This window comes from Euwallacea similis, chromosome 4 (genome assembly GCF_039881205.1).
Source record: "Euwallacea similis isolate ESF13 chromosome 4, ESF131.1, whole genome shotgun sequence".
NCBI lineage: Eukaryota > Metazoa > Arthropoda > Insecta > Coleoptera > Curculionidae > Euwallacea > Euwallacea similis.
In genome coordinates, this window is record NC_089612.1 from 7,697,265 (window position 1) to 7,721,775 (window position 24,511).

Consider the following 24,511-nt stretch of genomic DNA (forward strand, 5'->3'; position numbering starts at 1 on the left):
AATTCTTAGTCACGCATGTTTTTAACAAAGAAAATATTAATCAATCTGGTGCCTAACGTCACAACTCACGCACTGTACAGGGTATTTCAGGATTTAATAACCAAATCTAATCACGTATCCCACATCCAAAAATAACTCTAGTTTGTTACATAAATTATATTCAAAAAAAGCTTTGTTAAGGAAATACAAGATGTTAAAGTTTCATTTAAAAAAATACAATTTCATAAATTTCTTCAAAACGCCAGAAAATTTTATGGGTATTGATAGCTAAGGAAGGGACATATTTTCAAATAAATGGTACATTAGGACGCTAGTTTATAAGGTCATCAATAATATCACTATTTGATATTGCTCTCACATAAATTATTCAAAATGTTCCCCTTCGGGAACACACAACCTACTTCAATTACACATAATATTCACAGCACACTAAACTATTGTGGATTTTCTCGCATGCATCGACAAGCTTCTTGTATTTTCATTATCAAAACTTCTCAGGAGTTGATAGGTTGAGAATATGCTTTAACTTTCAAGTAACTCCAAATGTAAAAATCAAGAGGACTTAGATTGGGGCTGCGTGAAGCCCATTTCATAGCGTTCAATCTACCCTCCCAGACAATTTTAATTAGCCACGTAGTCACCTGCCTATCTCCATGGCTTGGACATCCATCTAATTAAAACCAACCTCGCTACATTTTTAATAAACAAACATTTTTCAGGAGGGTCAAGCTTCAATTACAAAAAATGTAGAAAGCTATCTGCCTCCAATGCATTTTGAAGTGGGGTTTAAATGAACAGTTTCCTATTAATCCTAACTAAACGTTAACCGAAAACTCATGTTGGTAATGGAAACGGCGAGTTGCAAATGAATTGCGAACGGAACTTTATGTTCATGAAAAGGGATGTGATATACAATGACCATCCATCTGACCCGAGTGTTCTATGTACCATATGTATGAATATGTATGTATGAGGAATACCATGTCTGCTTATTACCACATGTGCGGTATTCGCAGGACTTTCTTTGAAGATTGTGATGAAGTCTTTCTTCCTCAAGATTTTCACTTTTAGTAAGATCTAAAACACCAACTGCTCGGCCAAGAAACGGCAATCATATAAATATACATAGTATATACAATATATCCATAGATAGAAGACCCAAGAGAATAAATGGACAAAAAATGTCGTTTTTCGACAGAAAGTCACTCTTGATAAAAGTCTCTGCTTCTTGAAAAAAATACGATTTACGAAGATAACTTTGAACTTTCTTATACAAGGTGCCCAAGAACTACAAACACATGAAATACACATAAAAATAAACTAGCTTTATTTCTCATTTTGAAGCAAAATGGTAAATAAAAAACAGATTTTAAATCCTATCCAAAGTTACATTCAAAATTCCACTATTCCAAAATAGTTTACAAATAATTCAAAATAAAAGTTAGTAGATATTACCTACTCAAAAACACACCTCCCCCGTATTCGACGCATTTCTCAAATTTAATATTGAGACATTTGTTGTCATGCTTGTTGTGAATAGGTAAAATGAGGTGAAAAAGGTAAAATTAGAAATTGTTTGAGTTCTAAAAGAAAAATAAAACTTGAAATACTCAGTTAAAATTTTGTATGTAAACTTTGGGTAAGATTTGAAATTTGTCTTTTATTTACCATTTTGCTTCAAAGTTAGAAATAAAGTTAATTTACTCTTGATAGTATTTCATGTGTTCGTAGTTTTTGGGAACCCTGTATAAAAAAGTTCAAAGTTATTTTCATAAATCGTATTTTTTCAAGAAGCGGGGACTTTTATCAAGAATTACTTTTTGTCGAAAAACGACATTTTTTGTCCATTTGTCCTCTTGGGCCCTCTATCTGTGGACATACTGTATATGCATGTACAAATGCAGCCAGAAAGAAGCAATAAATAAAGACCACATAAATATAATCTTCCTGGGTAAGTATCGTAAAGGACTTTTTTCGAAGAACGCTTTTCATTAAACTCCATTAAAACACAATTGAGCCCTACATACGAGCTAGATTTATAACCTATACCTGTAATCTCTAAACAGACAAGCCAATTCACTTTCTTGTACTTCATGTATTCATAATAGTAAATGGCAACTTCTTTAACCGCAAAGGAAATAATACATGACTTTTTTTGTTCTAATTAGCTTTACTTTGGGGACGTCTTTTTTTGTCTTTGTATGAGCAATGAACAATAAAAAGGAACTATTTATGATGCCAATTTAATTATCAGTCAATAACAAAGCGTACGTGCTCCCTTTTTTGCTAATTAAATAGGAGTTTCCTTGGCCCCAACGAAAATATTACATGACTTTTTTTACTCTAAAAGGTTTTACTTTGGTAAGGTTCTTCGATACCTGTCTGGGCAACCAACAATAAAAAAGAACTATTAATGATTGTTATTTAGTTTTCAGATAATAACAAATCATACTTGCAGTCTTTCTTAACTAAATAAATAGTTATTTCTTCAACCGTCTTTTCTTCTAAATCTGGTCTTTCAATTCAATCAAAATTTCATTCAATCTGGTGGTGGTATACGTATAATACTGTCTTGATTGAACCTGATTTCCCGGTATAATTTGCGCTTAAGTTGAAGGAGGTTAATGAAAAGAGGTAGTTTATACGTAAAAGAAAGATTTTTTCTTTTTGAGGCAATCACTATTTCAATTTTCATAATCAAAGGAAAAAGTTGATGGTGAAATTTTTTTTGAGGTAATTGAAGACTGATGGAACTTTGGAGGCTGAGATAATTCGAAAAAATCAGGTATAAAAAGAAGTCTGATATAGTATTGTGTAGATGTTTTTTTAACTCTTTTATCAATCGCCTATATAATTTCGTATGCATCTGATTTTGTAATCCGAACAATCACAATGATGACAGGAAAAGGATGGCTGAGAGGGAATTGAAACTAAAAGATCATGTTGTTTTTATAAATTCAAGTTTTTGGTGATGCAGATTTGGTTTATGCAGTATTTGGTTGTTCTAAAAAAATCTAAAAAAATGTATGCTTTTATACATGGCGAATTTAAATTTTTTTGAAATTGAAGATTGACTATTTTAATAAAAAGGCAACAGTTCTATTAAAAATTAAGAACAAATAAAAACTAAATATTTCTTAAACTGCTGAGAATAAGCTGTATAAGCATCTCTTATACACTCTTCCCCTCGTCATAGAACACCCTGTATTTACCTTAATTTTATTGGTGCACTGAGCAGTTCAGATTTTTGATTAGAATGAGGGTAAGCTTCCTTATACCCACTCACTTTGTATATATTTACAACGTTTACGTTAAAGTTTTACATCAAAAGTAAAAATCACCTATTCTCTCATAAGTATTCAGAACTCATGTTGAATCAGAATGTCGTGGAAATGTACTTCTTAATAAAGGGCAGTGACATGATATAACTTAATATGAACAGAATGGGCCCGCCAAACTACGAATCTAATCTGAAACACCCAACTTTGAAGCAAAATGTCAATTACACAGAATAATATATCAGTAAGGATATGCACTGATTTGAATATAGTGATAAACCGTGAGCGTACAAAGGAAAGCGGCTAAGTTACATATTTACATATTTCAAAGAAAACTTCTAGGTTCGCTCCATGCCATCAAAAACTAAAAATTGACCGAAGGTGGATTTCCTTAGTATTTTCATGAAATATTGAACCAACTATTGTCAAGAAATATTGAAAACTCACCAACACTAGGCGTACGTAGTTTACAACGATTTTTGAATATAATATATATCATGTTTATCTTAAACCTACTCCTCACGTATGATGAACGAAATACAAGCCATATTTCTTATAAATCCCAAAAACATAAAAACCCTTAAATCACCCTTTAACTATCTTCTATTAAATACGAAGGTAATCGAAAAGTATTTCTTAAGCCGAAATGGTTCTTTTCATCTTTTGGCCAATAGCCAACCGACGTTATTGCGACGCTCCGCAGCGATTCCTGATACGAGCCGAGCCACCCTAATTTCATTAAGGCCCATTACGAACGGGGATGCTTAACTCTCCGTCAAATTTAGTTAAGCTCAAAATAAATGATTCTGGTCGCGTAACTAAATGACAACGGTATATTTTCGAGCTGGGCTACCTTAAACCGTAAATATTATAATTAGCCGTGGATCAGGGTAATGGCTATGCAAATTGTTTCTACCTACGTGCTATTTTAACCCCAGTTTGTATAGTTCTTGCTTAAAAAGACTCATTAATATTGCCTCTGTTTGTTATAACTTAAAATATATTCACGAGGCTCCATAACCAAGTAAACATTTGAGGAAGTTTTGACCTAATTTCGGTTTCTGGAAGCCCTGCACACTGGTAGCTTATGACAAAGTTATACTTACGTAAACAGTAACGAAAGCTTATAATACTTGTATTAATGGCTATAAGTGCACAGCTTACCATATATTTCGTTAATATTATGCCAAGTTGCCTTACAAAGATACGAACTTATATTTTACAAGATAAATGAAAATATGAACATTTTTAAACGTTTAATTCGGAAACCTTTATTGACCACCGAGAAAATTTCAAATACGATAGTAAGTTTACGATAAATTGACATTTGATTATGATTAATGCATTAAAAAGTTTTATAGGCTTGTCGCCCTATTTAATCGAGACTCTTTACCGCCTGAGCATAGAGAACGTGTTAATAAGAAGGTAAATATACACTTAACTCTTTTTTGCGTCGACTGCCTCATGAAAAACAATAAATATATACCGTGGCTACTTTAAATTTAAGTTCCTCTATTTACTCTAACTGGATTTTCATTTCAGTCGGAGATTAAAACTCCTTATGTCAAAAATGAAAATTTTTATATGTGACAGATACCCAGATCACGTGTCAAAGCATAGGTGTCAAACGCAAGTTGTGACTTCAGCAGGTCGCATCAAACCAATCAGAACGTCTTCAAAATTATACATTAGTGAAAAATGGTACATATATTAATGAAGGTCATTAATGAGCAGTTTCGTATCCTTTAAAAAAACATATCAATTTTCAATTAAAGGGAAAGAAAGTTCAACCGAAAATTTAAATTTCTACTTCTTTGGGCTAAAAAGGACTTTTTGGCTTCTATCCCAATTTCAGAACCCCTCATAATGTCTATTTGATTATAGTCAGAGTTTAATTAACTTTTATGGAAATTGACTTTTCATTTTAATTTTTTCACTAAATTAATAATAAATCACGCATCGCCGGTCAACACGTCCATATTCAATGAGACGTTAAACATTAGGAAAGATAGAAACTGTGAGACAAAAACGCGTCAAATCGTTCCATATTAAGCCGTCGATTTATCGATTTCACATTAGCTAGATAGTTACTGATATCGGTTATGCTAACTCCAACTTCATTATTCAAACAATGAAATTTCATTCACCGTAACTCGGCTAAAAATATCGATCGACCTTTTCTGCCACAGAAAATGGCAAACGAAATAAATACCTTAAAATGAAAATAAATCAATTCTGGAAGGAGCTGCATAAATATATAAAATGGGCACAGTTCAAGGTATAGTTAAAAAAGTTCTTGCGTGTATTTAATTATGGAAAAAAATCTGATACGTTTTCACTAATAGAACTCTCTTATTCTTTACGTCGCGTCGTCCTAGAAACGACTTGTTTGTTACTTTATCAATCGATTGAGAAACTGGCCCCAAGTGTTAATCTTTATTTAAAACACACAGTTCGTTTATTTTCAAATCTAAATTACTCATATAGTATATATTTTACGTAAACATTGTCTCCCATATTGAATTAAAATTTGTTATTTTTATGAATTTAAACATACTTTTTTTTAATTTATCCCTTACATTTATATTTTCCCAAAAAGTATGAATGAAATACGAGTTTATTGAGAAATTGCCTGTGAAAAACTAATTGCGTGTAAATGCAAAAAAAATTACATTATTTTAATTTTTTTCATTTTTCGTGACTCTTACATATTGATACAAATTCTCCATGGAACGACACTGTGCGAAAACATTAAATGCGAATAGACAAGTACCTCATAATTTATAGTTACATAAACTGCAAGTAACTAATTTCATAAATAGTTACGAAATGAAACCTATTTAATCACCAGTTTTGATTACAACAATTGTCACTTTATTTATTAACATTTGAAAAATCTGTAGTTTAATTTTTAACACTTTTTTTAATCTTATGTTTTATCAGTAATCTAAACTGAAATTAAAATAATTTGTTCATTTTTTAAAAAGTATATGCACTATCTACATTTTCCAGAAACAATTTTTTTTTGTAGCCATTTAGTCCTCCCGATTTGACTGCTATAGATTTTTCTATTTGGATATCTAGAGAGCTATCAAAGATCAAGTATAAAAATACTACAAGAAAATATTGTTGATGATAGTATTGCAATAATGCTTATTAAAAAAAACTAAATTATTCATTGTTCTTTCAAGAATTAAAATCGCTTTCAACATATTAAATAAAAATACCAGGTGAACTATTTGCTTAAATTAAAGCTAGTGCACAATATATCCACTAAAAATTTGATTTTTCTGTTTTATTAAAGCTTCTATTTTTTCTTCCAAACTTTTGGACAAGCTTTGTCTGATAACTTGGCCATGCTATTGCAATCACCATTTGGTAGGTCCTAAAATTAATGTCTCGTGCTTAGTTTCACGTTTCATTGTTGAACATTTCCAAAGTTGGTAACAATAGGTATTGATACAAAATTTCATGTTAAGTTCTTACGGGACTTGAAATAAGGTCATTCATTCATTAAGTGCCTAGAATGTTTCGATTATTAATGAACAGGGCTATATTAGAGCAAAAGTTTCCCATAAAAAAAGCCATTCTTCACAACACACTAATTAGGGTTAATCTTGGAGTTGACATTTCCGAGTTCTGGAATATATCTTTTCAATCTCATAAGAGGTGTAATTAACATTAATATCTGCCAAAAAACAACTTTTTTAAATTTTTGAATCTTTTACATGTATGCGATTGCGTGCCGATTTAAAACTCTTTCCATGACAATAATAAATCCAAATGCTTCATGCAGAGACACATAATAAATCACTCCAATAAAACGGTAATAGAAATGTCAGATTTGTTCCCAATTCCCGTATTTTCACATCAACAAAATCTGGAAATGTCTAGAAGAAAACGACTATTTAATATCGTCAGAAACCCCCCACAAGCTCATTTATCTAACGCTTAAATAACAATTCCATTTTTAGATGCGTCGAGGCGAAAGATTCGAATGTGGATTTTAGAAGTGACTCAAAAATACAACGAATGAATTGAAGAGCAAAAGAATGTATAATTTATTTGCTGTCTGACTGAGATGTGGCATTTCATTTATGGAATCCCATCTATAAATAAAGCTAAAAAAAAATTCGCGCGAATCCCTCGTAGCTTTATTGAGTCATGAACCGTACATATGATTGCAAAACTCTACCCCTTCATCGCCCTAAATAAAGACCCATTATCATACCCATTGCGTTGTCAGTTTCATAAAAAAAATGGATTAAGGGCTCTTATCCCAAATTTATTTTTAGCCCATATCACAGTTTATTAATAACGAAGCCATAGATTAAGTTTTTTTTCCGTCGAAAATTAAGCAGCCCCTTAAATCGATTCGCCAGAGCAAAATAACAGATTTTGGATCTGAGCCAAGGAGGGCAGAAAAAGGGTGGCGTGCCATGAAGAAATTGGATGGCGGCTCAGTTTCTATTGTGAGCGACATAAATTTCATAACGAATTTTCTCACCGGCCCTTTAACATGATGCGGCAGCCCTTCCATCTGAATATCCTCTTCAATGTTTGTTAAATGACCATTTATACGGCCCTCATAAATCTAATTTTGTGTTGAGCTGCTGTTGGACGGGATGCTCATTATTTACGAACATCTCAACCTGAACTGTGTTTCCGACCTTAACCTGTCAATACACCAGAACATAATGTTATACTATACGTATTCATGCATGAGGCATGTTAAATTTCAATAGCCGAAGTGCACAAGGTTTCATCTGTATCGACAAATTTGCAGTTTATGTTGCTTTGTTCTGTAGTTAGGCTTAGGTAAGCTACATAATGGTTAGTGTGATACAATAGATGCCAGAGGTAGTGCAGTTTAAAGTATAATTTTTCTTACACGTAGTGAGCCATATGAGCATGATTTAAACTTTAAAAAAATCAACCTTATTTCATATAAAGTTGCGGTTAAAGCAGTCCTCACGTCCGTAACAGGATTTTTTTAGAGAAGTGAATTTGATTATGCACAATCAAGAATGGGCTCTTAACGCAACAGAGAAAAAAATAGTCATAGCAGTACAGTTATACTATATAGAACTCGACAGGTGCCTAAATAGGCACCTCTGCGAAATAACTAAAAGTAAATATTTTTAACTATTTCCTAGACATTTATTGTTAATTTCTCGAGGATTTGAGGACCAACTAGCATTTTAAAAAAAGCTAAATGAATAGTCTTGTTTAGCTCTATTAAGCCTAGTTAAACGGGGTTACGATTTTAACTATTCGTGCACTCTATTTCTAAAGGTTGTTTCCTGGTCAAACCGCGTCCTTCTGTACTTATATCTGATTTTGTTGCGTGATGCGTGATGTTGGAAATATGGCACAATTTCGTTATTAAAACAATTATTAACAAGGACATTTCCATTTTGTTCATGAACCATTATAAAACGTTGCAACTCCCGTGATAGACACTCGAAAGAAAAATGTTGTACTTGTTGAGGTTCCTTCGATAAACGAAACCACGAAAACAACAATTTGGTTTACGAAAGTGGACTGTATTAATTTTCACTTATGTAAATAATGACAAAGTATTGGTCTAATTATGAAGTGGGAGTTTGCTTAATTGTGAAGATTACGGACTATGTTCACGATCACATGTCTAGAGCGAGCACTGGTCAAAGAGAGCAAAATTACTGCGATCATCCCTTAAGTACTAAACCTGAGGAGCTCCAACCAGGGGCGCACCAATACCAGAAGCCGTTACGGGCTGTGGTCGCGCCTAAGGTTATAAATCGCCGCCATCTGACAAATACCTATACAAGTCTCTTTCCTTGAAGTATTGCAGATCCGCCAAATTGCGGATCGCGGCAATGGTCCAATTTAGAAAACTTCCTTTGACGAGTAGCGTATTTTCCAGCCATAAAGAGCCCTTCGATGTGGCCTGATGGGTACGGTTGTCTGGCGCCCAGATGGAATCCTCCAAATAAGTATCGATACACATGGGTGTAACTTAAGGGATGAAAGTACAAAATAAATTAACTAAGCAAACTACGCTAAGAAGCAATAACCTAAAGTCCTTAACAGTACTTAACATAGAAAAATCACTTTCCACACTTGGTAGGTAATAGTATATTAAGGTACAAGTTTTGTAAGACAGTACGAATTAAAGTTTGCAAAACGAGGAGTGCGGCGACAATATAGCAATGGATGAGTGCCAATGGCGTATTTTATAATACAAATTTACAACTAATTATAATTTTGAAGTATTTGATAACATTAAGATTATAAAAAGTTTGGTTGATAACGCTGCCGAAAAATATTGATGTTCCTCGACGCCATTTGTTTTGAAATCGTATAAATGGATTATTGCCAACACAACAGGAAAAAAAATAACCGTAGCAAAGGGATAATCTAGTTGATAACAAAATTATAAACAGTACGTTTATGTAACTATAACCGTTTTGAACCAAAAAAAAAAAAAAACAAATTTCCAAGCGTTTTTTAAGAAATGTGATACACAGATAAGTGATACAGAAAAAACCAAACATTTTATAGAGCTGGACATGCGTCTTTACCTGACCTACATATTTAACGCCAAATCCGAGCCAGGAAATAAGAAGCTTATATGGTAGTAAGGTCGATAAGTAATCAATTACTCTTAACTCCAGTGCACCTTGGAAAAATCTTCAAGTCGATAATTCAATCCGAAGTTATTCGGCAATAATCCGCTTACTCCAGCGCTGCAATACCAGTCGACCTCTGGATCAATACAAAACGTGTGTAAGCCGTCTGGCATACATGGCAGACTTCGTGTGCCTAGAGAGCCCTTTTTGAAATGCCAACTCGACCCTTTTTTTATCAGAGGGGAACGACTTGCTATTGAGGTTAAGAAACAAGAAAAAAAAGGGAAGGAAAGAAAAAAATATTTTATTATCAAAATGGGGGCATTCCAGCGGACCTGTGGGAACCTTTAAACCATCTACGCGTCTCACGCAACGTCAAATAAATAACGAGATTTTCATTGAGAAGAGAGTTATGACAAAACCCTAGATCATTAGATATGAATTAGGTCTGCACATAAAGGTCAGAATTGAATGGAGGGTCGTGCCTGAAGAAGAGGCGCCAGAGGAATGTTGTATTCGCCATTAGTATTCCGCCCTTAACCCATCGTTAGACTGTGGTATTACGTATTCAAGCCACCGACGTTAAGGAAGTTTGCATATTTTTGTAAATGGCAGTATCGGAACTTTGTGTAGTTGGAATTTGTAAACAATGGCATAGATATGAATTTAATATGGAACGAACAAAATGGCTATACCTGCAATATTTGCGGGAAAAATAGTCAATGATTTTCTGAGCGAATATTGATAAACATCACGTTTCAGTTGCAATTAGGAAAATTATTACACTTTCAAGTTGTGCTGAAAACTTAAATGTAAATGTTATCTTTGACGCTGCGCTTGTGCATAAGATTGTTGTTTTATAGCGTTTGCCGCTATAACGAAGGAACGTTATGTTACGTATGTACACATCACAGTCATTTCGATTCTCCTCGACATTATAAGAATATTTTATACTACATGACCTATCCCGATTCTCAACTGTTTTTGAGTTACTGAATTTTGAAATACGACAGGTGTCAAAAATGTTGATATTTTTGACACGTATCAAATTACATATGTAATGTATTTTGAATTAATTAAATCTCTCCAAAAATTTAGATTGGAAATGTAAATAGCCTTTTGATTTTCTAACTAGAACCGTTCAGAAATTACGCTCGTTCAAAAAACAACATCTGTTATATTTCAAACGACAATATGTCAAAAATAATTGACAATCGGAGTACGTCATGTAACTTAAAATGTTCTTATAACTTTAAGGGGGAATCCAAAAATGCAATTATATACCGGGCGTTCCATTTAAAATAAGCAAACAATTCTTCCAGTACAACCGGAAGTGCCGCCATCAAGGAATATCAAACTGCACCTTGAAATTGCTTTAAGTGGATTTCCTTACGACATATTAAGCAATTTTGAGGTTTTTCCTTTTTGAAGTTTTTTCATAATCGATCGACTGGAGGACCATCCTATAGTGTGCCATCTGTTAAGTGGTCTTTGGTCAGAAGAAGCGTTAATGTATAGAGAAAATTGTTCTCATAATCAAAAAATTTTAGGTGGCACCAGTTATTTTTCCTAGCTATTATGCTTTCCAGCATGTGGATCGACGTAGGTCACCTGTACAGAAATCCTTATTTCAGATTATTTCGTATATCGTGCCTTAACCATCCCATATGTCCATACCTTCACCTGTCATCTAGATAACATGCACACATACAACCTTCATTTCAAATTTAATAAAACTGTCTCCGCACCTGAATTCCCATTTCAGGAATTCTCTCTGAATTGTGCCTTGACTTCCTATTAAAGCCAAAGCCACTTTACGCCCTCAATTTAAAACAAAGCCATCCATTATGATTTTAAAAGCGCACTTCGGCTTGCTACCCTGGATTGTCCTAATTCTCTCTGCTATAATTTCCATCATCCCTTCGCTACACCAGCGAGTGAGGGCCGTAACGAAAGGCAAGTTAATTAATTGTGACCTTCGGTTAATAAGTCTTGTTAACATTTGTTACGACCTTGCGCATTTGTGTGAGGATTGGTAATTTTATTCCGAGAATTCATATTTTTCAAATGCACGAAATGGAAAATGATCCCACTTCAAATTCGCGCAAGTTATATCGATACTATCGACCACAAAAGTGGCCGACCAGTTTCAAATCAAAATCGCTTGCGGTACTGTGGGTCGGATATCTTTTTTTGTCACACTTGACCTAAATTACTTTTTGTTGGATCCTTCTTTTTGTGTATATACATCAATATTTTGCGCACAAACATGTATTACTAGTCCAATTTATTAAGGCAATTTTATTTTTTTGTATTTTCTCAGTTCATCGTTAAGGCGCAACGGCTCTGAATCTGAGCAAAGACATAAAAAGTAATATAGTACTTTTGTACGAACAAGGGCGCAATATTTCCGAAATTAGTCGTAAGATGAATATTACGGTACGTAATCACATTGTCTTTTTTCAATTAAGGTAACTTTATCACTGGCTTAAATTTGGGGACGTTTTTTTGTTTATATTGTTACTTCTAGCAAGAATTTCATTTCGACTTGAGCGAAAAGTCTGTGAGACGTCGGCTGTATTATATAGGTTGTACCAAATTCGATGTGCTATTATTGCTATCTCTTAAACGGGAAGAGTTACAGGGTCGGTTAAATTGGAAAAAATGTGCCACATTTAGTGCTCTTCTAAGAACCAAAAACAATGTTGCCGAATGATTTTTAGTTTCTGAGTTACTGTGAAAAAACTAAAATTAGGTCTAATTTAATTTTCTAAATGAATCGATAACTACAGGTTTTTCATCAAAACATTTGATACAAGAACTTCGTAGTTTTCTTATATCTACAAACCAGTAAATTTCAAAATTTTAAATGTTTCTTAGCTTTTGAGATAATGAGAACAACTTGAGTTTTTCAAATACGGACCTGTGCATGTTTCGGCGATTTTTAAAAGATCTTAATAACCTTTTTACAAGGATGTATCACAAGATATAATTTTTTTATGTTTTAGTTTAAAAGAAGTAATTCTACATTTTTCTCTCAATAAGCTAGGCCGGTCTTGGAGGGCCAAGTAAAAAATGCAATTATTATACTTCAAAAATGTTATGCAGGCAAATGAATTATCAGTCTGTGACTTGAAATTTTCCCTTTTAACGTACGCATTACGAAAAACGCCGTTTATGTCATTTTTTGTTTAAAGAACTTTTGCGTCATAGAAATCACTTGATTGTTAAGTGAGAGGTAGGAAACAGTCGGACTAGTTCATTCCCAATTCCCAGCAAAATATTATTGTTAATAAAAGTCTTGAAGTTTAGTAAGTTGTACTACAGTGTTTTGTAAATTGTTGGTCTTGTTTATAATTGAATTCAACATGTATTTTTTTTGTTTTCATCTTAAACAATTATATAACCATATCAACTTCTACAATTTACAAAATTCAATGTTAATATAGTGATGTTTTCATACAATTACTAACCGAATTGATTTATTTGAAATTATCATCCTGAAAATATTCCGGCAAACTTGGTATTCGATGTAAAATTCTAAGTTTATTCGCTCGACACGGCGTTTTTGTTGTGGATCATTTTTTGTGAACTGATAAGGCGCCTTCGCTCGGAATACACGTCAAGCGATTTTGAACCTTAGCGTGGTCGACCACTTTTGTGGCCGATGGTACATAATAATATTCCCATTTATTAATTATCAATCAAATAATGCTTCATTGTTTCATTGCTTCCAACTACTCTCTTTGTTCGCTTTATCAGACTAGACACTTTTAGTCCTATAAAACTGTTTTTAAGTAGTAAGTAACGGGTTTTTTTCTGTTGTGATTCCTAGAGTAGTCGTGGTGCTTCCAATAAAGTTTTAAAAAAATTAATTTGTTTGAGCTTCAAACGTAACTGGCGCAGTCGGTAGGATTGTGCAAGTAGTGTTTGTGCGGGCAAAAAGGCGCTAACGCTACTAGTGGTATCAACCCTCATTGGCACAATCTGGAAGAAGAACCAAGGCAAACCAAGAAAATCGACTCCAGGGAAGGAATTGGGCAACGAAACCGTCAGTTACCCTCTGTTCAAGGATACGAGCCGGTAAGTGCCACAAAACCTTCCTTATACCCAGTCGATCCTCTGCTTAAGGACTTCGATAGGGATATATTAAGTATTGCGAGTTGACAATCGAGTGCTAATGACTGATATTGAAGTTGCCGACTCAATCGATCAACTATCAGATCAGCTGCTTACCATCTCAATTGAAGGAAATAATACATCTGCTAAATTACAAGCAAGAAAAATGACGCCCAATAATAATTCAAGTAATGCTAATACTGTATCCCCAAAATTAAACTGGGATCTATTCAAATCAAGACTTCATGCTATCAAACCTTATGATGGCGATAGCAACACTCTCAATAGATTTATCAATAGTTGCGAAAGTTTAATTACTAGTTACTGTGTTTTTAAAGACAACGAATTAGACACGTACATTTTTGAATCAATTCAAGATAAGCTAATTGATAGGGCCGAAAGATTGGTTGGAATCCGCACCGAAATAAAAGACTGGTTGACGCTCAAAAACTGTTTGATTCAGTGCTTTTCAGATAGAAGGGATCTGGACAATTTGGTCCAGGAATTAACTAGGGCTAAACCTAATAAAGATGAACAGATCTTGAATTTCGGTAACAGAGTGCAACTAATTCTAAGTAATATAATCCAACGTATTGGGAATGATAGTTCGATAGATTTAACACAAAAATAATGTACGGGAACATTAAAAAACAACATACATCTAAAAAAACCCGATAGTCTCGAAGATGCAATGGCTTACGCGAACGAATTCCACAATTTCCAATTGCTTTATGGTGAACTAAATGAAAGACCATCGAAACAAACTTTTCTTCCTGAAAATCCGATTAGAAATTCCAATTATCAAACCCAGCATTTCTCACGTTTCAATCCAAGAGGCAATAATCAGTCAAATTCCTATCAATTACCACCACGCTTTGATTCAGGATTTAATCAGAATGAAAATAGGTTTTTTCCTACCCAATCAAGAAATGTACCACCCAGACGATATCCCACAAATCGAGAAGTTTTTGGGAATCAGAAACCAATAAACGTATTCAGAGCTGGCCAATTACGACCAGATAAATTACCGAAACCTACCCCTATGTCAACTACCTCGAGGAACCCCACCATTCAGACTAATCGCTTTAAATCAGGACATAATACCAGGAGTTTTGGAATGCACAATCATTTCCGAAATGAAGGTCCTCAGAACATCATCAGTGAAGAATTATATGCACAAGATTATCAGGAAACAAAGCCAGAAGAGCTGGATTCCCGTATTTTGCTGAAGAAACTAATTATATTTTTGAACAAGCAAGCCCAACTAAATCCGATGAATTCAAGAATGTGGGAAACGGAAATTTTCAAGAAACCTTCGAAATAAAGAACCCTACATAACTGGAGTAGAAATTCCGTTTAAAGGAACTCTGCCATACATCAAAATTGATTCATTAAATTTAAAACTCTTGATAGATACTGGTAGTAGTCGCTCGATAATTAACCCCATATTCGCCGAAACTCATTTCCCAGATCAAATTTATGAATCTACAAACAAAGTCAAAATTGCTTTAGGAAGTCAAAGGACTACATTTTGTGCAACTATACCTATTTTTAAGGAATTTAACATTAACTATGACGTCAACTTTATCTTATTCAACTTCCATAATTACTTCGACGGAATAGGATTAAGGAACTTAATGAATATGAATCTTAATATTGATCTTTTTAATAAGAGACTAATAAATACCAGAATAGAAATACCGTTAGAAATTAGGGAAGTAGAAAACACCAATCATATTTTTTTTATAGAACCTCATGAAAAACTTATAAGAAAACTGCCGGTTAGCATACATCAAGATGAAATTCAAATAGAACCCATAACCCTGGATGGACTAACAATCCCATATAGTTTGAGTTGTGCTGACAATGGTTTTGCTTTTATAGAAATGCAAAACAATGCAGAGCAACCACTTAAGGTTGTGATGAAACAATGCGTTCCTGTTAAATCCTTTAGGAAGACTGATTATGATATTTATGACCTTGCGAAGATAAAGGACGAAATAGTGTCTCTTTATAACACCAACACTGAATACCAGCAAAATGTAGAAAATATGAATTGCGAGGAAAAGGAAAAGATTACTAAACTATGTAAAGAATATTTAGATGTTTCCTTTTGACCTGGTGAAAAACTCACATTTACATCCAAAATGAAGCATGAAATCAGAACCAAAGATGAGGTTCCAGTACATACAAAGTCCTATCAATATCCATATGTTCACAAAGCACAAGTCCGAAGACAAATTGATGACATGCTAAGACAAGGAATTATTAGACCATCCACGACTCCATGGAGCTCTCCCATATGGATCGTGAAAAAAAAATTGGATACAACAAACATACAAAAATGGAGAATCGTAGTGGACTACAGGAAGATCAATGAAAAGACAATTGATGCTAGATGACCGATCCCCAACATCAATGATATCTTAGATAAATTAGGACGAGCTCAATATTTCTCAACTCTGAACTTAGCTAATGGATTCCATCAAATAGAGATGGCTCCAAGCTCTATTGAGAATGGGCACTATGAATACCTATGAATGCCATTCGGACTCAAAAATGCACCCAGTACATTTCAACGCATAATGGACGAACTATTAAAGGATTTACAAAACAAGATATGCATGGTTTATATGGACGACATCATTATTTTCAGCACGAGTCTGCAGGAACATATAAAAAACCTCAAACAAGTATTTGCTAAATTTCGTGAAGCACGTTTAAAAATACAACTCGATAAAAGCGAATTCCTACGAAAAGAAGTGGAATTCTTAGAGCATGCGGTGACTCCATCTGGAATAAAGCCTAATCAAAGAAAAATTATAGCAATACAGAACTTCCCGTTGCCAAAAACAGCCCGAGATATCAAATCATTTTTAGGGCTGCCGGGCTACTACTGAAAATTTATTAAGGATTTCGCAAAAATCACAAAGCCTATGACACAATGCTTAAAAAAGAACACACAAATTACACATACAAAAGAATTTTTGCAATGCTTCCAAACATGTAAAAATATTTTGACTTCCGACCCGGTCTTAGCTTATCCAAATTTTGCAACACCTTTCAAAATCAATACCGATGCTTCCAATTTCGCAATAGGGGCAGTACTTTCCCAAAAAGGACATGCCATTGCGTACGCTTTCAGAACATTAAACCCCGCTGAAATTAATTACTCGACCATCGAGAAAGAGTTATTCGCAGTGGTCTGGGGATGCAAATATTTTCGACCATATTTATTTGGGAGAAAGTTTACTGTCCTAACAGACCATAAACCATTGGAATGGGTATACTCGCTTAAAGAACCAAATAGTCGATTAGTGAGATGGTGACTCCAACTTGACGAGTTCGACTACACAGTCAAGTATAAGAAAGGCAAATCGAACGGTGCTGCAGATGCCCTTTCACGCAATCCCATAAACGATTTAAACGCTTTGGAAACCCTTTCGATAACCAATAACCCAGGCGATTCTGATGATACTATTTCAGAATTTTGTAAAGATATAGACCAATATCCACTATTCGATGAACAAACCATAAAAGATATCCTAGGACCACTTGAGCCACCTGAACCTCAAAAAATAAATATCCTCTCTGACGTACAGATTCAACCACCCCATGACAACCCTTTGCATCACGAAAACGTTATCACAAATTCTGACGACGATTTGGAAACAATTCATACGTTATTAGAAAACCCTATCTTCAAACTGCCAATAAGTGACAAAGTATTTAATGGTAATAAAAATCAGATTCTCATAATAGCAGAAGACGTTCTAGAAGCGCGATTTAAAAGAGAAACTATTTTTGAAAACACTAGATTTTATGTCACACTCCCAAAAAATGCTTTAATTAAAAGAATTATTCAACTTGTAAAGGAATATATCAACCCCAAACGCGTTTATGCCCTCCTCTTCAGAGAACCCAGATTAGGCGAGATTTTCACAGTCAATATGCAACAAACCTTCTTAAATTCCTCCTTTAAGCTGGTACAATGTACGAAAATGCGCGAAGATATTGTCACACGAGAAGATCAATTGATGAAACTAGAATTGCATCATACAACCAAAACTTGCCATAGAGGTATTAATGAAATGCGACTTACCTTAGCGAAAAAATTCTATTGGCCCAACATGAATACCGATATCGAGAACTATGTCAATAATTGCGAAGTATGTCAGAAGAATAAATACGATCGTGACCCTCCAGTTGTCAAATTCGATCTGACACCAACAACCTCCAAACCTTTCGAACATATTCATATTGACACTTTTCGAATCAAAAACACGCCATTTTTGACAATTGTAGACGCTTTTTCACGCTACGGACAGGCCTATTCACTGGAAAGTACCACTGGTATATCCACTGTGGAAGGATTATTAAGTTTTATCACGCATCATGGACTACCCCTTAAAATTACGTGTGATAGTGGAATCGAATTCAAAAACCGGGATTTACAAGACTTTTGTAAATTATATAATATAACATTACATTATACCACACCAAAAAATAGTAATTCCAATTCCCCCGTGGAACGGTTTCATTCGACGCTTATAGAACATTATCGCTGTCTTAAGGAGACAAATAAGACTCTTAGTCCAGACCAACTTATGAAAAGAGCAGTATTGGGGTACAATAACTCTATTCATAGTACCACAAAATTCACCTCCTTCGAAGTCACTACGGGGCACTTCAATGGCACAGACCCGCTTGAATTGACTGATCATGTCATCGAATCCAATTACGTCCAACGTCATAAAGACAACTGTCAGAAATTATTTCAGCAGTTAGGTGAAAGGAATAAAGAAGTTAAAAAACAAATCATAACAAAAAGAAACCAAAATAGGAAAAATCCACAGCCTTACCCTATGAACAAGCCTGTTTATGTAAAAACCAAGAATCGCAATAAAGCATCACCAAAATTTAAGAAATATGATATTCAAGGTCAATCAGACATCAAAGTACAAACACACAAGGCCGAATACCATAAAAGCGTCCTCCGAAAACCCAAATCTAAAGACATTACTTCTTTTCAGGATGAATCTACCACTCGCGGTATTACTTTTGATCCTCGGCCTTCAACTAGTAAGGAATGAAGACGAAACTACATTTACTCCTGTCAAAAATCCTTTATTAGCAATTCATCTAGGCAAATCTAGAATATATTATACCAAACATACCGTTCTCTATTACATTGATATGGAAGTATTACGGACCCAGGTAAATCATATCAAAACTTCATACGTCATACTTCGGAAACATATCCACGAAGAAAATTATGCAAATCTAATATCTTATCATGGGTTGATAGAAAATCTTCTCATCCGAACGCAAATTTTAATAAATGATACCGAAAATAAATTCATAAATCTCTATCCCAATTCTAACTCTCGCGTAAAACGAGGCTTACTCAATGCCGTAAACCACTTTAACAAGTGGATATTTGGAAATTTGGATTCAGATGACGGTGACCGCTATGATAGGGTCATTCGTAATTTGCAGACCAAGCAAATAACCTTCGAAGAACGCTTACATGGTCAAATCTCTTTATTCCCGAGACATTATAAACGCTCTAAATTCTACATTATTAATTATTTCTTCAAATCAAATGAAACTGAAAATAAGCATTGATTTAATGCAAAGTGTTGTAAACCAAATAATTCAAAGTCATGATCAATACCTAAGCGCACAAGGTATTTTAACCCAGATTAATTTGGATTGTCAAACTTTAATAACTTTTATGGATAATTTAGAAGATGCTATTGTTTTTGCACACCTAAACACCATCCATAATTCAATACTTTCACAATCACGAATTAAGCAGCTCTTATTAGAACTAGAGGCTTTCTATAACTTAAATAACCTTCCGCAATTCAACAATACCTTAGACTATTGCCAGCTCTTTGGAACCCAGGTATCGTTTACCCACAATAAAATAATATTCGCAACACATATTCCTATTCTAAGACCAGAATTATTCAACTTTTATCAATTATATCCTGTGATCCAAAACAAGTCGATCCTTTTCCTTAAATTTCCCTTTGTGGCACAAACCACCGGGCAACTACAATTTGAAGACCATATATGTCCAGAAGTCGGACACACCTTCTCCTGCCAAGAAACCCACAACTCAGCTGATGACTGCATCACTGACCTTTTAACCGATCGCCCTTTGCAACATTGTCAAAGGACACCACTCAGCTCCTATAGAACCATAGTGCAGCAACTCACGACCAGTAAAATTCTGGTCGTGCCTTCAAGTCCTCTTCAAATATTATCCCGCTGCCAAGGAAATCGTTACAGCACCATCGCCGCAGCTACCCTAATTACGCTTTCCCCAAATTGCGACGTGGTCCTCGACAAACGAACATATACTACGAAGGTCCTGCTACACTATGGAACTGAATTTATACTGCCTGCCATTCATATGGACCACATTTCACCCACTGCATCACGGATCGCAACCAACTTAACCAACGTAGACTACCATGGAATATATCATCTTCAAGATATCCTTGATTATCCACCACCGCCACGACCTCCAACGATCCACTCCGCATCACTTTGGTCAAATGCAATTCTGTGGATCCTCCTAGTACCCTTCGCTGTGGGTGTCCTTATTCCTCGATGCCGAGGCAACTTCATACACTCAGCAAACCCACCAATTGACAGCATCAGCAACCCCATTCACCAGAATGCTTCATGTCAAACTCACTCCGTCGTGTTTTCTTCTTAAGGGTGGAGGAGTTATATAGATACATAATAATATTCCCATTTACTAATTATTACTGGTATATCAAATAGTGCTTCATTATTTCATTGCTTCTAACTACTCTCTTTGTTCGCAATAGTAGACTAGACACTTTTAGTCCTATAAAACTGTTTTTAAGTAGTAAGTAGCGGATTTTTCTCTGTTGTGATTCCTAGAGTAGTCGTGGTGCTTCCAATAAAGTTTTTTAAAAATAAGTTTGTTCGAACTTCAAATGTAACTCGCATCCTAACAGGAGATGAGTCAGAGTGATATACATACATTGATATATAGTATTTATTTTGTAAACACTGATAAAGCAGTGATAAAGTTATTTGAATCATGCAGATAGTAAAAGGATGTCTCACGGAAACAATAATCTTATCAGGATTACGATGTTCTGTAGCATTTTTAACTCAGTCGCGCAACCGCCAACAGTTTTATTTTTCTATGACCGAATTTTATCCCTGCTAATCTTGAACAACAAATGATCAACAATAGAGGGTGACAATTTCTGAAGCTCAATCATTGGGATCTCCGTAATTACAAAAGATCACATGTTAGGTGTCAGTCATGCAGTTTGGTGGAAATATAAAAAAATCCTGGTTTTACAAAGACTGCCTTCGAAATAACAAAATAAAAAACAATTAAAAAAATTATTAAAGATCCTCGAAGGATTTTTCTTCCACTTCCAAACATAGTTCTATACATTTTCAATTCTGCATTCACCTTAAAATGTCCCTTCTTATTTTGGTTCGTAAATGATGACCTTCCTTCACAGCTTATTATTATTGGCGGGGAAGGATTTACAAATGAGACTTTTCATAGTTCACCGTAAATAATAATGTAATGGGGAAAGATCTGGTGAGCGTGCCGGGGCAACATAGGTCTCCATTGTTTGAAATTACTTTACCAGGCAACATTTTAGAGAAATAATCAGCCATTCTCCTAGCGTCATGTGGCGGAGCACCATCTTGTTAGACCGAAATTCAGAAAACAGAAAGTTCAGAAATGATTTGTATATTTTTCGTATACCCTCGAAAATCATCGAAACTTCTCAAATTTTAAAACGACATATCCTTGGTCCAAGATTGTGGAACTTTGCCCCGATTTAAGCGACCTCGATTCTTTTATGGTTACCTAGATCCTCAGGGTTGAGCTCCAGAAACGGAGACCCTGTATATCTTGTAATATACGATACCTCATACTCGTACATGACCAATACATCAGGAGTGATGCGTTCAATGACTGAGTTCAAGGTTATTAAATAAAAATTCAAGTCCAGGACATAACACAGTTGCGAGTTTTCGAATCTAAGCGATTAGCACTTCCTCGTGAAGTGAATAATGCGGGTTTAAATAGATATGTGTATATATGTACGGCTTTTTGATGAACGTATTCTAATAATAACATTTAATTATGAAATTGATCAATTACTAAATTATGTTTTTTATGAATATATAATAAATGGTGATAAACCAAACATAAGCAACTAGGTAAATCTAGATCGCAGGTGGAGTATTGTGTCCTACTTAAGCATGAGTCACGCGATTTATTAGTTGAGTAAGCGTCTACTGTAGCTCGCAAACAATAGTGTGAAAAAAATTAAATTGGGCAATTCACGTCCATGCTTCATACAAATTAAGTAATTTAATTATTTCCATCTTCCAGAGCCTTCGAGTTTAACGGCCAATTAGGGGTTGCCTAATGTCTCCTGCAAAAAGTCCCTAAATACCATACAATCTTTCAGTATAATGAGGGTAATAACGCTCGGAAGAAGATAACATTTTTGCAGGCAATTCCCGTGCCCGAACGGTTGGCGAAATAAAGAAAACTTTCTTAATATTTATTACAATAATTTTATTAATGTTGTCGTTCTCTATTGGTACCGTAAGTAATATGACTAAACAACTATTTATAAATGTGTGCAAGTGGAGGTGAGTCAAGGTAAGACTGCGTCAAAACAACGAATTATATTAAAAAATCTGGGAACTTAATGCATCATTACCAACAACCCTAAAGATGGTTATAGAAAAACCACTTAAATTTGGAATCAATACCAATAACCATTGATCTCAATTTAATATTCTCATAGTAGAATTCAGACCTTCCTTTTAAAAGTTAGTTATTGGTAAAGTGATTATACAAATAAAGGTTCAACTTTTTACTATCGGGTTTATAGTATAGGCATTGCTTATGAATCAGGAAATACGCAACAATGTATATTATTTAAAAACAATACTGTATCGCTCAGTCACACTTAACAATTCCGAAACTATACGAGGGCTGCCCTTTAAGTTTTGTTTATAGAGCGAGAATAAAACAGTACATAGTTTTAAAGACTTTATTGTTTTTCAAAATATTCTCCACAAATATCAATACATTTTTGCATGTGCTAGAACCATTTCTAGAAGCAGTTATTCCGTTCGCTTGTTGGTACAGTCAAAATGGCGTTTTTGACTACGTCTCCTGGCGACTAGACCCATTGACCACGCAGTTGATTCTTGATTTTTGGAAAGGGAAAGAAATCGTTGAGACTTAAGTCGGGACAGTATGCAGGGTGGTCTAACAATTCGAAGTTTTATTGCGTTAAAAAGTCAATTGTCTTGCGATCTGTGTTGCATCTGAACTTACATTGTATTAGTGGAAGATAATTTGTCGTTTGGGATTGGTTTTTCTAAGCTCAACGATGCCTTCCGGCAAACAAATGGTTGTAAACCAATTGGCAGTGACAGTTTTTTGATCTTGCGGGGGAATTCTTGCTAATTGGTCTGCTTCTGAGTCAAATGTCACGACCATCTTTTTGGACACACTTCAAAAACGAATTACTTTTATTGGTTTTTCTTCACATTGGAACAACCGAACAGACGACTGACGTTTATTTTCGAATTCATATGAGTAAATCAACAATTCTTCTCCACTGACGATGCTGTATACCTTTTTAGAATTTCCTGCGCTGAAGCGGTTTAGAGTTTTTTTAACACCAATTAACCCTAGCTTCTTTCTGTTCCTCAGTCAACAAATGCAGTATATGAAACACTATTTTTTTTACAGACAATTCTTCATGCAACGTTTTTTGCATTGAGGTCTTTGAAATCCCCAGTAATGTCTCAATACCGCGACATGTCAAATGTCGATCTTCATTAATGCGCTTGCGCACAACATCAACGTTTTTTTGAGTGACTGCGGTTTTTGGTGCACTTGTCCTTGGATTGGCGCTAAGACTCATCTGTCCACGTCTGAATTCTCCATACTAATGGGAAATTGTCGAATAATGTGACGTTTCATTGCCGAAAACAGAAACCAACTCGGCGAGGTATTCTTGTTGAGATAATTGTCTTCGAAGGTTGTAAAAATTATTACGGAAAATTTTTTTCGGTTTAACTTCATTGTTCGAAGAACTTGTCAATTTTGAAAATTCACTGTATCTACAACACTATACGTATCGTATTGAAACTTTGAATTTAGGCTAACTAAAGATTGAAGTTATGTTTTATTAATGATATTTGAATAGAGCCGCCATCGATGTCGCTGTATGCAAAACATAAGACAACCCTCGTAACATCTCACAAGTTTCGCTTCACGAAAATATTAATAAACTCCTCTTTAAAACACCCCAAATCATCACTCACCATTATTCTTCAAATTTCGTGGACAATATTCTCACCTGGGGTTTAAACATTCCAACATCAATTTTATAAAGGTCGGTCCAACAGGAGATGGAATAACTGGATAAACGCGCGCCCAAAATTAAT

At 34.7% G+C, this 24,511-nt stretch overlaps 1 protein-coding gene across 8 annotated transcripts in view; it reads right to left on the minus strand.

Moving 5' to 3' along the window:
- Syx1A (Syntaxin 1A) overlaps positions 1-24,511 on the minus strand; it is a 65,502-nt gene that overhangs the window by 32,641 nt on the left and 8,350 nt on the right. The gene's annotated exons all lie outside the window — the stretch shown is intronic.